General features: G+C 31.4%; 1 pseudogene; it reads left to right on the forward strand.

Moving 5' to 3' along the window:
• The window catches only part of LOC132508731 (MOB kinase activator 1A-like), a 48,596-nt pseudogene extending 37,265 nt beyond the window's left edge, over positions 1-11,331 (forward strand).
• The last annotated feature ends 1,131 nt before the right edge of the window (positions 11,332-12,462 follow it).

Below are 12,462 nucleotides of genomic sequence, written 5' to 3' on the forward strand. Positions count from 1 at the left end.
ACCTCAGTCTACAGCAGATCCTATTTGTATTTTGATAGGCTGCATGTTTGACATTTTGATAGGCTGCATGTTTGACACACACATGTGTGTATGCATGTGTGTGTGTGTGATCAATTAAGTAATTAAATAGTGGAAATAAATTTAAAAGTTGGTTAAGAAAATAATCAAACATTTAGAAACACTTGTGTGCAAAGTAATCTATTTAACACACACACTGGTTTGTGACTACTTCAGAATTTTCTTATACTAATGAAATGGAAATAGAAGAATATTGAATTTTTTCTTGAGTTTCCATACTTCAAGGGCTCAAGTGTTACAGACAGCATATCACTACATATTCATTCATTCATACGTTTCTCCTGAGTTCAAACTTTCACTGAAATTGCTGCAAAAAACATAGAATTAATGTATTTCCTATGTATTTATATTCAATGAATTTTGCTAAAATTGAGGCTTTTGCCTATAAAGTATAATAAGATGAAAAAGAAAATTTTACATTAGTTTCAACACAGTTATTTTAACTACAGTGAGCCATATGGCATGTATTAATCCTAAAAAATAATATGCCAATAGTTTATTTTTATTTAGCTATAGTGGTTTAAAATATATAGTTACTTCAAACTTGTGGCTTCTTTCAATGAGTGAAAGAAAACCAAAAATCATCAAGGATTATGATGATTCGGCTTCAGTCTTTGGAAAACTGAAACTAAAGGTCTCATTCCTTTGGTATTAAACAATTTTGTTTTTCAGTTACTTACTCCATTAAGTAAAAGGTCATATGCATAGAGTATAACAGCTATTATCTGTGATATTCCCATTAACAGTATTTTACTACATAGTGTGAAATACCAGTAACATAAAATACCCTATTTTTCCCTTAACATTGGTGATGGAATTAAAACATTTATTCATATGAATTTTTATACTAACAACATAACATTTCCAAATATGGTATTACAAATACATTAAAATTACAGTGTTGTTGAAAGGTACAAATATGAAAGTATATCCTCTGTTTCGCTATACATCTAAAACTTGGATTTTAAAATATCTGTTTCCATTTGGGCACTAACATTCACTGACTAACTGAATCAAATATTCAAATATTTTGAAAGCCAAGTTATCCTGTTATATAGTCCTTCCGGTATGTGTTGTGTGTGTGTGTGTGTGTGTGTGTGTGTGTGTGTGTGTGTGTGTGTGTGTGTGTGTGTGTGTGTGTGTGTGTGTGTGTGTAAATGTATACCCACACATAGTATAACAAATTATTCTCTCTAGTGAGAGGACAGTTAAAATTTATTACTAGCAGAGTAAAAAGGGGGAATTTAAGAACACATGGTGAACTCAATGAAATTCTGCAAAAATAAATTAATAAATGAATAAATAATATATAAAGAGCTAATATACAGTCCAAAATTTTATAGACAGAACTTTTTCAATAAGTGAGGTTGCCAGAATAAATAAAAATTCAACACATGGCACAAATACACACACAGAAATATAAACACACACTAATAATTGCTATGCAATCTTAATAGGAAAAACACAAATATAGAGGCACAAAGATCCTTTGTACAGGTACAAATTTTAAGAGAATGTAAAGAAACATTGTTTCCTATTGATTTATTTTCAAACATTAAATAGTACTGCCTCTCAACATTACCTTAATGTATTCATTCTGATTTATAGAGAAGATAAAATTGTTTTAGGAAATTATCAATACTCTGGAACAATCTGTTTATCAAAATGGTAATCATGCTCTAAGATACACATCCTTCCTGTTTTGAGGGAGCATCCTCGTGTTTTCATAGCTATTTATTCTCACAGCTAAATTAATCAATCTTAATTGCAATATCTTAATAATGATATATTTTCCAAATCCTTGTAAATATTCTATAATACCTATTGCTAATTATTTTTAATATAATTTTGAATTAATGTATCAAAATACAATTTTTTTCTCCCAAGGAATTATTATAGTCCCTCAAATAGAGTGAAGTTATCAGAAATGAACAATTAAAAAGGAATAAAACTTTACATGTTGGCTCTTTACACATTAGACATGGCTTTGACTTTAGAAATGTATTACCTCCTTCACTTTTTGAAGCGAGGTATCTGAGACCTAGAAAAGTCATACAATCTAAGATTGAGAGGCTAATTTTGCATAATGAATTGTTTTTTCTATATTTGCTTTTATGTTGCCCAGTAGATTATTTCCAAAAATTATTGAAAAATTGCTATTTTGTCCTGTCTTTTATCTAAAAGCATTAAAATATAAATAAAAGAAAACTGAATTAAAGATAAAAGAATGGTTTACACATATAATCCTTCTCTAAAAATATTTACTTCAATTTTAAGTTAATGTCTCAGTAAATCATATTTCCTTTCTCTCAGTATTTATATAATATTTTTGTCTAATTAAAACAACTTCAATAGAATTAACACAGATTATGGCCTGCTTGACTAACATAGTAAATATAAACGGAAAGTTATCTGATGAGATTTCCAGTTGAGAAACACAAAATAATTTAAGTAATAACCTCTCTTCTCATGGCAAACATTGTGGAAACTGGAAAAATTATGCTAAATAAGTAATAAGATAAAGAGTATGTGTTAATGTGAAATATAAGCAAAACTTGGCAAATAAATAATTTAAAATATTGTTGAGGACTGGATGATATTTACAGTCCTGGATTTCTGGGAAACTGAAAGGTAACCCATTGAAATTGAGATTATGCTTAGTTTAGTTTTTTTGATGCATGCTGCATGATTAAATAATTATGTGTAGAATACCTCAAGAGGTCTATATGGCTTGGATGAACATAGTGGTGGTTAAAATTTGTTTCATAATGGGGTAGACAAATGAGTAAAATTACAGAAGATACAGGATGCATGATGTTTCAAAAAAAGAGATAAAATGGAATTGGATTTATAAAAGAAGCTAAGTCATGAGATCAGTTGATTAGGCTTTGTAGAGAATTTCTCTCTGCTTTATGTCTACCTCAAGTATTTCTTTATAATAAGTACAGTTCCTTATGTAAAGCATAACACTGTTATATTATGCACACTTATCAAGATAACCTTATATTCTTGAACATATAGAATATGGATTTTGGTCTATACTGTATACTGTCTACACTTTAAAAAAAATAATAAGATCTGTATTATTATATGACATCCTATGGCTAGATGCACTTAGGTGGGTTACCAGACAGTAGGAAGTTGAACAGTATTGATATGGGGGTCAGGCATTGAGGCTCTGGTGGTCTCATGGTTGAATGGGTCCACCACTGTGAAAAAGAGAACCTTGTGTGGAGGGCATCATTGGACTTGTGCACTGGGTCCAAAATGGAAAATGTTTCATCCCAGGGCCAGGGTGGACCTTATCATGTGGAACTGTAGCCACCCAGATGAACACACACCCTGGAGGCACTGCCAGCAGGAAGAAGCCTCTGGTCAGAACTGGATCACTATACCACTAACTCTGGAATGTTTTTATGGTTTAAAAGATCTGCTCCCAAAGTCACTGAATTTAACATTACTGTGTTGTTTAGACTATGGATTTCAATTTGGGGGGTTCATCTCGGAGGTACTACAACAGTCTAGTCTTGTGGAGTTTCCTTCAAGACCAGAAGTATAAATTAGGGCATGCCATTAGATTTTGTCTACTTACGTATGGAGTAATCTCATATTTTTTATCTTGATAATTGCACTACACTTATGTATGATTTTTAACAATGAGATAAAGATAGGGTAAATTGGTTAAAACTTTTGGTCTCTAAAACTCTGATATACAATGTGTTAGGTGATAAAGATGTAAAGATGAATAAAACTAAGTCTGTGACATTAAAGAAATCCTGTTTTAACCTGAGACACAAACATCTTCTAAATAACTGCAACCTGAAAGATCAAATGTGACCTGTGGTGATAATTTCTTTGAGAGCACAGAACAAAGTGAGCCCACCTAAACAAAGTCAGTTTCCTTCATTGCAACCATCTCCACTCAGAATTATTTGTCAATAAGTGTGTCCATGTGTTACTATGATCTGCAGAAGGGCTTTCCTAACAAAGTCTGCAGACAACTTTCTCTTGGGCAAATGTTATTCTGATTGGGTTCTTCCAGTACTAGAAAGCATGTCTCCAACTCATTTGTGTTGTATACTTGTAAATAATGTGCTCCTACCAGCCATTAAGTTGTTCTAATTAAAATTATTTTCTGGGCATTAATAGCAGGAAAATTTACCAGTGTACTACAAGGAGATTAAAAAACAAACTAAACAAGACAAAACAGAACAAAAATCTTTCTATCTAGTGTTTTCAGTAGAAGCATGCTACAATTTTCCTTAGCTATTTGGATTAATAAAAGCTGTTATCATGAAATATGAAAATTTTCTGAACATCAGCTTATTGCCTAGTGACTCCAAGTGCAGATTTTGTTGATATTATCCTATAAGCAGAACATATACTACAACAGTCTCACTTCATGATCAGAGACACTTTTTCCTTTAGCTTTATTTTTTTTTCACTATTTTTTCTCATTAGAGGCAGAATCTGCTTCTTTATTGGTTCTTTATTTGCTTAATATTTTTTTATTTCAAAAGCAGAAAAAAGAAAAAAAATCAATTAGCATCTTTCACCTTGAGAAAACAAAAGTCTTTTTAGTACTTTTAGTGAAGTACTTTATTAAATTAGGAAACAGCTATTGGTATTATCAGGATTCATGATTTAAGTATAAAAATGACAAACCACAAAAATAGAATGCTTATTTCCCATACAAATTAAAACTTCCTTCAAACTGTTTCAAAGTACTTGTGCTTTGCCTCATAAGATGCTATTTTCAAACTTGAAATAAGGAAATCATTTTTCCTTCTTTCTGACAGATAAACCATTTAACTTTGTTACAAAATGTTATAGACTACGATAAGTGACAATCATAAATATATATTGCAAATGTCCGTGTATTGTTCTACATATGTTAAACTTATTTAAGTATTGTAAAAAGTAAAGTTTCAGTAAATCATGTTCTGATTGCAGGTATGCTGATAATCAGAAACTTGAGGCAGAGTTTATTGAAACAAGTCATCGTAAAATCTATAAAGCCCTCAATTCATTTATCTCAGCCTAGTCATAGATAAAAGAGTCTTGAGAATCATTAACTATACAGGATGTCCCTACAAGCTCACTAAATGATAGAGATATATAAATGTGGTAATATTATGATGAAAGATGTAAGAATATTAAATTTTTAAAAAACTATATTAAAATTATTTCAGAATTAAAATACATAGCTATAAGCTATTATTTAATAGTAATGTAATGGTAAATCTATTTCACAATATATTATCTCTATACTTTATTGGAAAGATTTTTAAAATAATGCTCAATGAATACTCAGATTATACCATTGAAATTTTCATGAATTTAGTGCAATCTATTTTGACTGCATTCTTATATTGCCAGTTTTTCACCTGATCTATTTCTACAGATTATTTAGCTGTCCGTATATCTTGATATTCTTTGGTTACTATTATAAAAATACATATAAAATAAGTTTGAAAATTAGGAAAAAGTTTCCATTCTGCCATTGACAAGCATTGTCATTGACTAACCTAAGACAGACTGTAAAATATCTGTGTAGCCTCTTGAATGTCAATAAAAGTGTTAGATTGTTTGGAAGTGATTTATAGCCTCATGAGAAATGATTACCCATATAGTAAAGGATAATTTAAATCTTAAATTGTGTTATGCTTATGGTTCAAAGAATAATTATTACAAAGAATCTCTAACCTCTCATATATCTTTTTATCCACTGTTCAACAAACTTAGCATCTCTTTTGAATAATAATGACCCTAACTTTCAAATTTGACTTTAAAATAACAGCATACAGATATATATAAACATAAGTGTATTTTTGAGGAATATTACATTATTAGGTTTATTGTTGAACAATATCCCGATTTCTAGAAATTTACAAAATAATTTCAGAAAACTGCAGAGCATAGTAATCCTTTGAAAGAAATAGTCATTTCTCTAAGGCCTGAGTTAGTATGAATGCATGTGGAATGTGCTAACTAAAATATTTTGTCTTATATAATTTATCTATACATTATGTAGTAATGTTACTTCATTGTCTGGGTCAGTCATTTTTGCAGCACATATGCACTGAATGCTTGTTTACTGTATACTTCTCTCTATTCCAATTTATTGTCTAATTCCATTCTGGGTTCCTACCACAGATCTATCTTCCACCTTATCCCTCACATCTTTAAAGACTAACCTTAATTATCTGGCATCAGTAAGGATCTAATAGTCCTTGTTAGATAAAGTTTCTTTTCTTGTCTCCTTTGCATGGTATTGGCTGCCTCTGATGTATGTGTCCCATACAGAATTTTTTTTTTTTTCTTCTTTTTTTTTTGCGGTACGCGGGCCTCTCACTGTTGTGGCCTGTCCCATTGAGGAGCACAGGCTCCGGACGCACAGGCTCAGCGGCCATGGCTCACGGGCCCAGCCGCTCCGCGGCATGTGGGATCTTCCCGGACCGGGGCACGAACCCGTGTCCCCTGCATAGGCAGGCGGACTCTCAACCACTGCGCCACCAGGGAAGCCCCAGAATATTTTGATTAAGGGTATTTCTGGGCATACTTAGCAACTGACTACCAGAGTCTATCCACTTTAATAAAATAGTATAAACACATTTTTCAAATCATACTCTATAAATGCAAGAAGATACAGTTACTTGGGAGGACTGAAAAAGTTTTTACCTCTACCTTCATTTTTAGAATTTTTCTTAAATCAATAGGTTTGCTTTTAAAATAATTAAAATTTCCACTTTTTGAAAATAATAAACACCATAATTTACATGTGTGAAGTAATTTAGATTATACAAATAATTTCCTATAGTTATCTCAATAGAATATTTTAAAATATAGTTCAAATAATATATACTAAGTAAATTAGTCTTGTTTATTGTCTAGTATTAGTCTAATTTAGTCTTTTTATTACTGACTACAAAGTTAACTTTGTTTTTATTACTTTTTAATGTCAGAGTGATTCAGACCTTGGAGATATTTATTAAATATAAAACAGCAGGCACACAGTCAAATTCAAGTCAAATTTAGAAGGACGCAAGAATTGTGTTTTTAATGCCATCAATTCTTTACTTCACTTGGAGGTGCATCTGCTGAACGTGTGGGTGATTTCAGACAAAAAATAAGCTTTCTGGTCCTCATGTCTTATAACCTTTGCATAAGACCACAAGCCAAGAAAGTAAAGGTCTTATTGCAAATCAGTGTTGCCCTATTTTATTTGTATATGTGTTTAATATGTATTCATCACTCTTATAGTCTACATCTAATTAAAAACAGTAACAATTATATTTAGCTATAAAACACAAATATATTTTGAAAATATTATATTTTTTCTGCTGCTGTTTGTATTAAAGAAATATACATTCATGTATTAACAAAGTTTAGCTGAATGTTTCAGTTTCCACATAATATAGAAATTAAATTCTCATAAATTTCAGTTTGCAACATTCTATGCGCTATTAGGATTATAGATTAAAATTTAAATCCTTAATGATGCTTAATAATTCTATTAATTTATTAGATGTGTTTGTTTCTTAATATCAAATCCCTGAGCTAGATTTTATCACAGAAGCCCCAGTAGAAGGTGAATGTTGCATGCTTGCTTATACTCAAAGATTAGGTGACCTGTGGTCTAGCTCATACACTAAATTGGAATCTTTTCAGTCCACAATATACTGAAGAGGTTGCCACAACCTGTTTTGGGTCTCATGTGTATCTGCTTCCCCAAGCTCTTTGACTATATCTGGATTCTCATTCTTAAAAAAGTTGTACCACCACCTATGTAGTTGTTGAAACCAAAACCCAAGAAGACCATTTCTCTCTTTTTCTCATTTTTCTTGTTAAGCCCATTCCATAGTCATAAATATATCCAGTATATATCCATTAAATTTTCTCCATCTCCTTTTCTATCATGCTAGTCTAAGCTATCAACATCAGGTAAGAACCAAGGCTGTTGCAATAGCTACCCAACTTCTTTCCTTGCTTCAACTCTTGCACAATTCATCTTCCTTATAGAGACTAAAGTTACCTTTTCAAAACAAAAATAAGTGTACTTCTCTCCCAGCAATATAGCAATTCTGGTATTATGAAATGTTCTCCACAATCGCAAAATACCCAGATGACAGACAAATGAAAATAAACAATTTTATATGCTTCTAACTGAACTGAAACTGCAGAAGTAGATACACTGAAACACTGAAGCAAATGCTTATTCAGGGACACAATTTAATAATGAAGCTTTGTGAGATTAACAGACATGTGGAGGAATTAATCTTAGTAAAGCAACCATCAAAGCAATGTATTCCCTGACTTCAGATAAGGTAAATGGTTCCCAGATTTTGTAGCCTTGAGCTTTTACTATTACTTGAAATAATTTTGGACTTGTAATACCCACATATTTAGGGACTTCCTAGACTAATACTTTTTAAATGAAATAAAAATTTAAAAATATATTTGAATAAATACAACTAGTACCACACATTGACACTGGTGAAGGATATCCTCATTTCAGAACTTGCCATGATTCTTGCACATTAAAATATGCTTAATATGACTTCACAATCATACCTCAACTGATATATAAGAAAATAAGCAATCATAGTTAAGAATCTGAAAAACCACAACGTATTAGATACTAGGGCTTGAAAGACTAGACATTGGATGTTGGAATTGTAACATATAGAATAGGAAGTTATTTTTAAATAAGGCTTTAATGAAATAAAAGCTAGTAGAGGAAAATGAGAAACAGTATGAGATTATCAAAAATGACAAGGGGAGTTTGAAAAAAAAACCAAAACACTACAAATTCTGAAAATGAAAACCAGAATTTTTTCCATCAAAATTCAAAAGAAAAAGGTCTACTCTTTCAATTGCTGAAAAACTTGTTTTGGATGAACTCTCTCACTTAGCATGACTAGATAAGATAAAAACAAAAACAAAACCACTTTTAATAAACCTCATAGCAATAATGGCAATACTAAAATGTTGGGTCACAGTCTGGTAGAGGAACAAAACCACAAGATAAGGCTGATATTTGAGGTCATTTTCCCCTTTGAGGAAGTTATAGATACATAAATATAAGTGACAGCAATAGCTGTAAGGCTCATTTTCTATATCATTATCCCATTTTCACAAGTGACATTTGGCTGGAAAGACAAACATTAAAATTCAGGGATAACCAAAAAAAAAAGAAGTTGTTAAGCACTCAAATCTTTCACCCAAAAGATACACCTTAGGAGTGAGGCTGCACTGGGTATAGATGAACCACCACAAAGCTTGAAACATAAAACTGAGTCTTCTTAGTCCCTGGTTGTAACAGGTGATTTGCCACTAGCCTAATGGCTGTATGGTGAATCTTCACTGCAACAGGATAACAATATCCATAGCCTTACTTTATACCTAAGAGTTTTCATGAATAATGTTCACATCCAGTTTTTAAAACATCTAGTATTAATATCACAGATTTCATCAAACAAGAGGAAAAAAGATGACAATAGAAGCAGATCCAAAAGATATCCAGATATTGGAGTTCACAGATAAAATTTTTTTAAGTCAGCATTTAATATGAACAAAGAATAAAATATTATGGTAGAGAATTATAATAGATAAGTGGAAACAAAAAATAATCATAAGCAAATTTTAGAAGTGATTAAATTTAGTAACAAAACTCCAAGTTTGTATTTAGCAATAGATTGTACATACATAAAGAAGGAATTAGATAATTAAGAGATAAGTCAAAAAAGGAAAAAAGATTACAAAAAGACCAGGATAGAAGATTTAGGAAGGATCATAAAAAACATGTGACATATAGTTGAAAGATCTAATAAATGGATAATTGGACTCCAAGAAATGAATGAGAGTGAGATGGAGGTAGGAGAGCAGCACAAAAAGCAATATGTAACAGATAAAAACTGAAGAAGATATCAAGTTACAGACGCAAGAAGCACTTTATATAACAAACAAGAAAAATATAAAGGGAATTATTCCTATGCCTGCATCATAGTAAAACTAAAGAAGTCAAAGATGAAGAGAAAATATTAAAAGCAGTCAAAGAAAGAGCTTTTTTAAAAAAATAAGAACAAGAATAACAAGTGACTTTATAGGAAAAATAGAAGCCAAAAGAAAGTGACACCTTCAAATTGTGGTTAAAGAAGATAAATTTATGAAAGTAGAATTTTATATTCAGCAAAAATATGCTTTAAAAGGGATATACACTCAAAATATCTTATAACACTCTAAAACAGAAAGCATTTACCACCAGCAGGTAGAGAACTAATTAGAAAGGGAAACACACAGGAAGATTCAAAGATGGTAATGTTTTATTTCTTAACTTGGGTCATGAGTATTGAGACATTTGCTCTATTCTTTTGTCATTATGTCATATATATTTTTATGTATGAGATATTTTATATTAAAATCAGAGTGAGCCTGGTCAAATGTGGCTGTTTCTGCATTTAGAGCTGGTGAAGCAGGGAGCAGGCCACAGCAGCCTGCGCCAGTTGGACCCCAGAGGGAAGTAGTTGACAAGTGGGCTTCCACTGGTCATTGAGAATAGTTTGCCCCTCCCGTCCCCTCTAAAGAGAGATGAGTTCCTCTTTAACAGGGATCTTTTTAAACATTCAAAGAAGTATATTCCTGAAGCTTTTCATTATGAGCTCTTTAAAAACTGCAGAGAGAGCACTAGGAAATTGGAATCTGAGACAAGCTGCTATGTTGGGGAAGAGAGAGGGAACCACAAAATGGATCACAGTTAACATTGTGGCTTTCTTCAACAAGAGTATTACAGAATTCTGTCCCGAAGAAAGTTGTCTGCTCATGTCTGCATGCCCAACATATGAATATAATTTGGCAGGTGACACTAATATTAAAAAGCCAATCAAATACTCTGCTCCAATATACATTGACTACTTGATGACTTTGTTCCTGGTAAGCTGGATGATGAAACATTTTCGTTCTACTATTGGTGTCCTGTTTCCCCAAAACTTTATCTATGGCAAAGACTATTTTAATGTGTCTGTTCAGGGTTTACACCTGTACTTCTCAGCTGCACTTTCATTCTGTAATACAACTGCAGTGTTTATACCTGTATTTATCCGCTGCACTTTCATTTTGTAATGCAACTGTGAGAGGAGACTTAACTCACATTTCCTGTAAACATTTATTTCTTTACTCAGGAGGTCAACCTGATTGATAGGCATAAATTGGCACCAGGAATTAGTTGAGAGGCTTGGATCAAAAGGCAGATAACCACTTCTTCTAGAACATGATTAACACTCTTGCTTCATTTATTACTATTTCTCAAAGCTATTTGTTATAGACTAGTGATTCAAACTTTGACAAAACAGGAAGAAAGACACCCAATGTCTACGTACTGCTAAAATGGCTTCAAAGGTAGGTGAGCCCCATAGCTTTTGAGTGAGAACTTAAGAGCACAACCAATTCTGAGTCACTACTATGTGTGACCACTTCTGCTATTGTCATGGAATCACTCTTAATTGTAATATGTGATGACTAACCTGTAGTTTATTAGTTTAGTTATTTTTATAAATTGAAGAAAAATGACCCTCTACTTTAGGTAATATCAAAGGATATAAAGAATTACTAGAAATAATTTTAAAAGTTTTCAAAACAAATTTCCTAAAAAAATCCAAATATGTCTTATTTCACTTCTGTTTATGAATATAAAAGGTAACTTTAACTTTCTATAACATTTAGAACATTTGTATCACTTTGGATAACCTTTATTCTCATGTTTATATGCCAGTGTTTTATAGATTAAGAATATATATTTATATTTTTACAAAACCTATGATTTTAATTCAGATCATCACAGGGCATTATGATATAGGAGCAACCAAAATTGTTTCTAAAATGACTTAAATTTTTTAATCTTTATTTGGAATTTTACTAGCAAATAAATTGACCTAAATCTTGTATGTATCAGAAATACATTTTAAGGCTTCTAAGGATGATTTTGTAGATTTTCACTTTTAAAAGCTTTATTAATCAATGTTAGTTAAACACATAGTTTTGGTTAAGGAAGAAAAAATCTTCCAAAAATTGTGAAAAACTTAGTTTTCAAAGTCACTTTATATGTTGTTTTTCAAATGTGTTTAAATTTCGGTTTGGAAAATGAAAGAAAGTGCTTAGTATTTTAATTATTTTGTTTTGAGTTCACTTTAAAAATCACTTCTATACTTGTTTTTATATGACTGAGTCTTTAGTTAAGAGTACTGTGGAATGTAACATACTAGGGATGTAATGTACAACATAATAAATGTAATTAACACTGCTGTATGTTATATATAAAAGTTGTTAAAATAGTAAATCCTGAAAGTTCTTGTCACAAGGAAAACAATTTTTTTTAATTTCTTTAAT

Source organism: Lagenorhynchus albirostris, chromosome 18 (genome assembly GCF_949774975.1).
Source record: "Lagenorhynchus albirostris chromosome 18, mLagAlb1.1, whole genome shotgun sequence".
Classification (NCBI taxonomy): Eukaryota; Metazoa; Chordata; class Mammalia; order Artiodactyla; family Delphinidae; genus Lagenorhynchus; species Lagenorhynchus albirostris.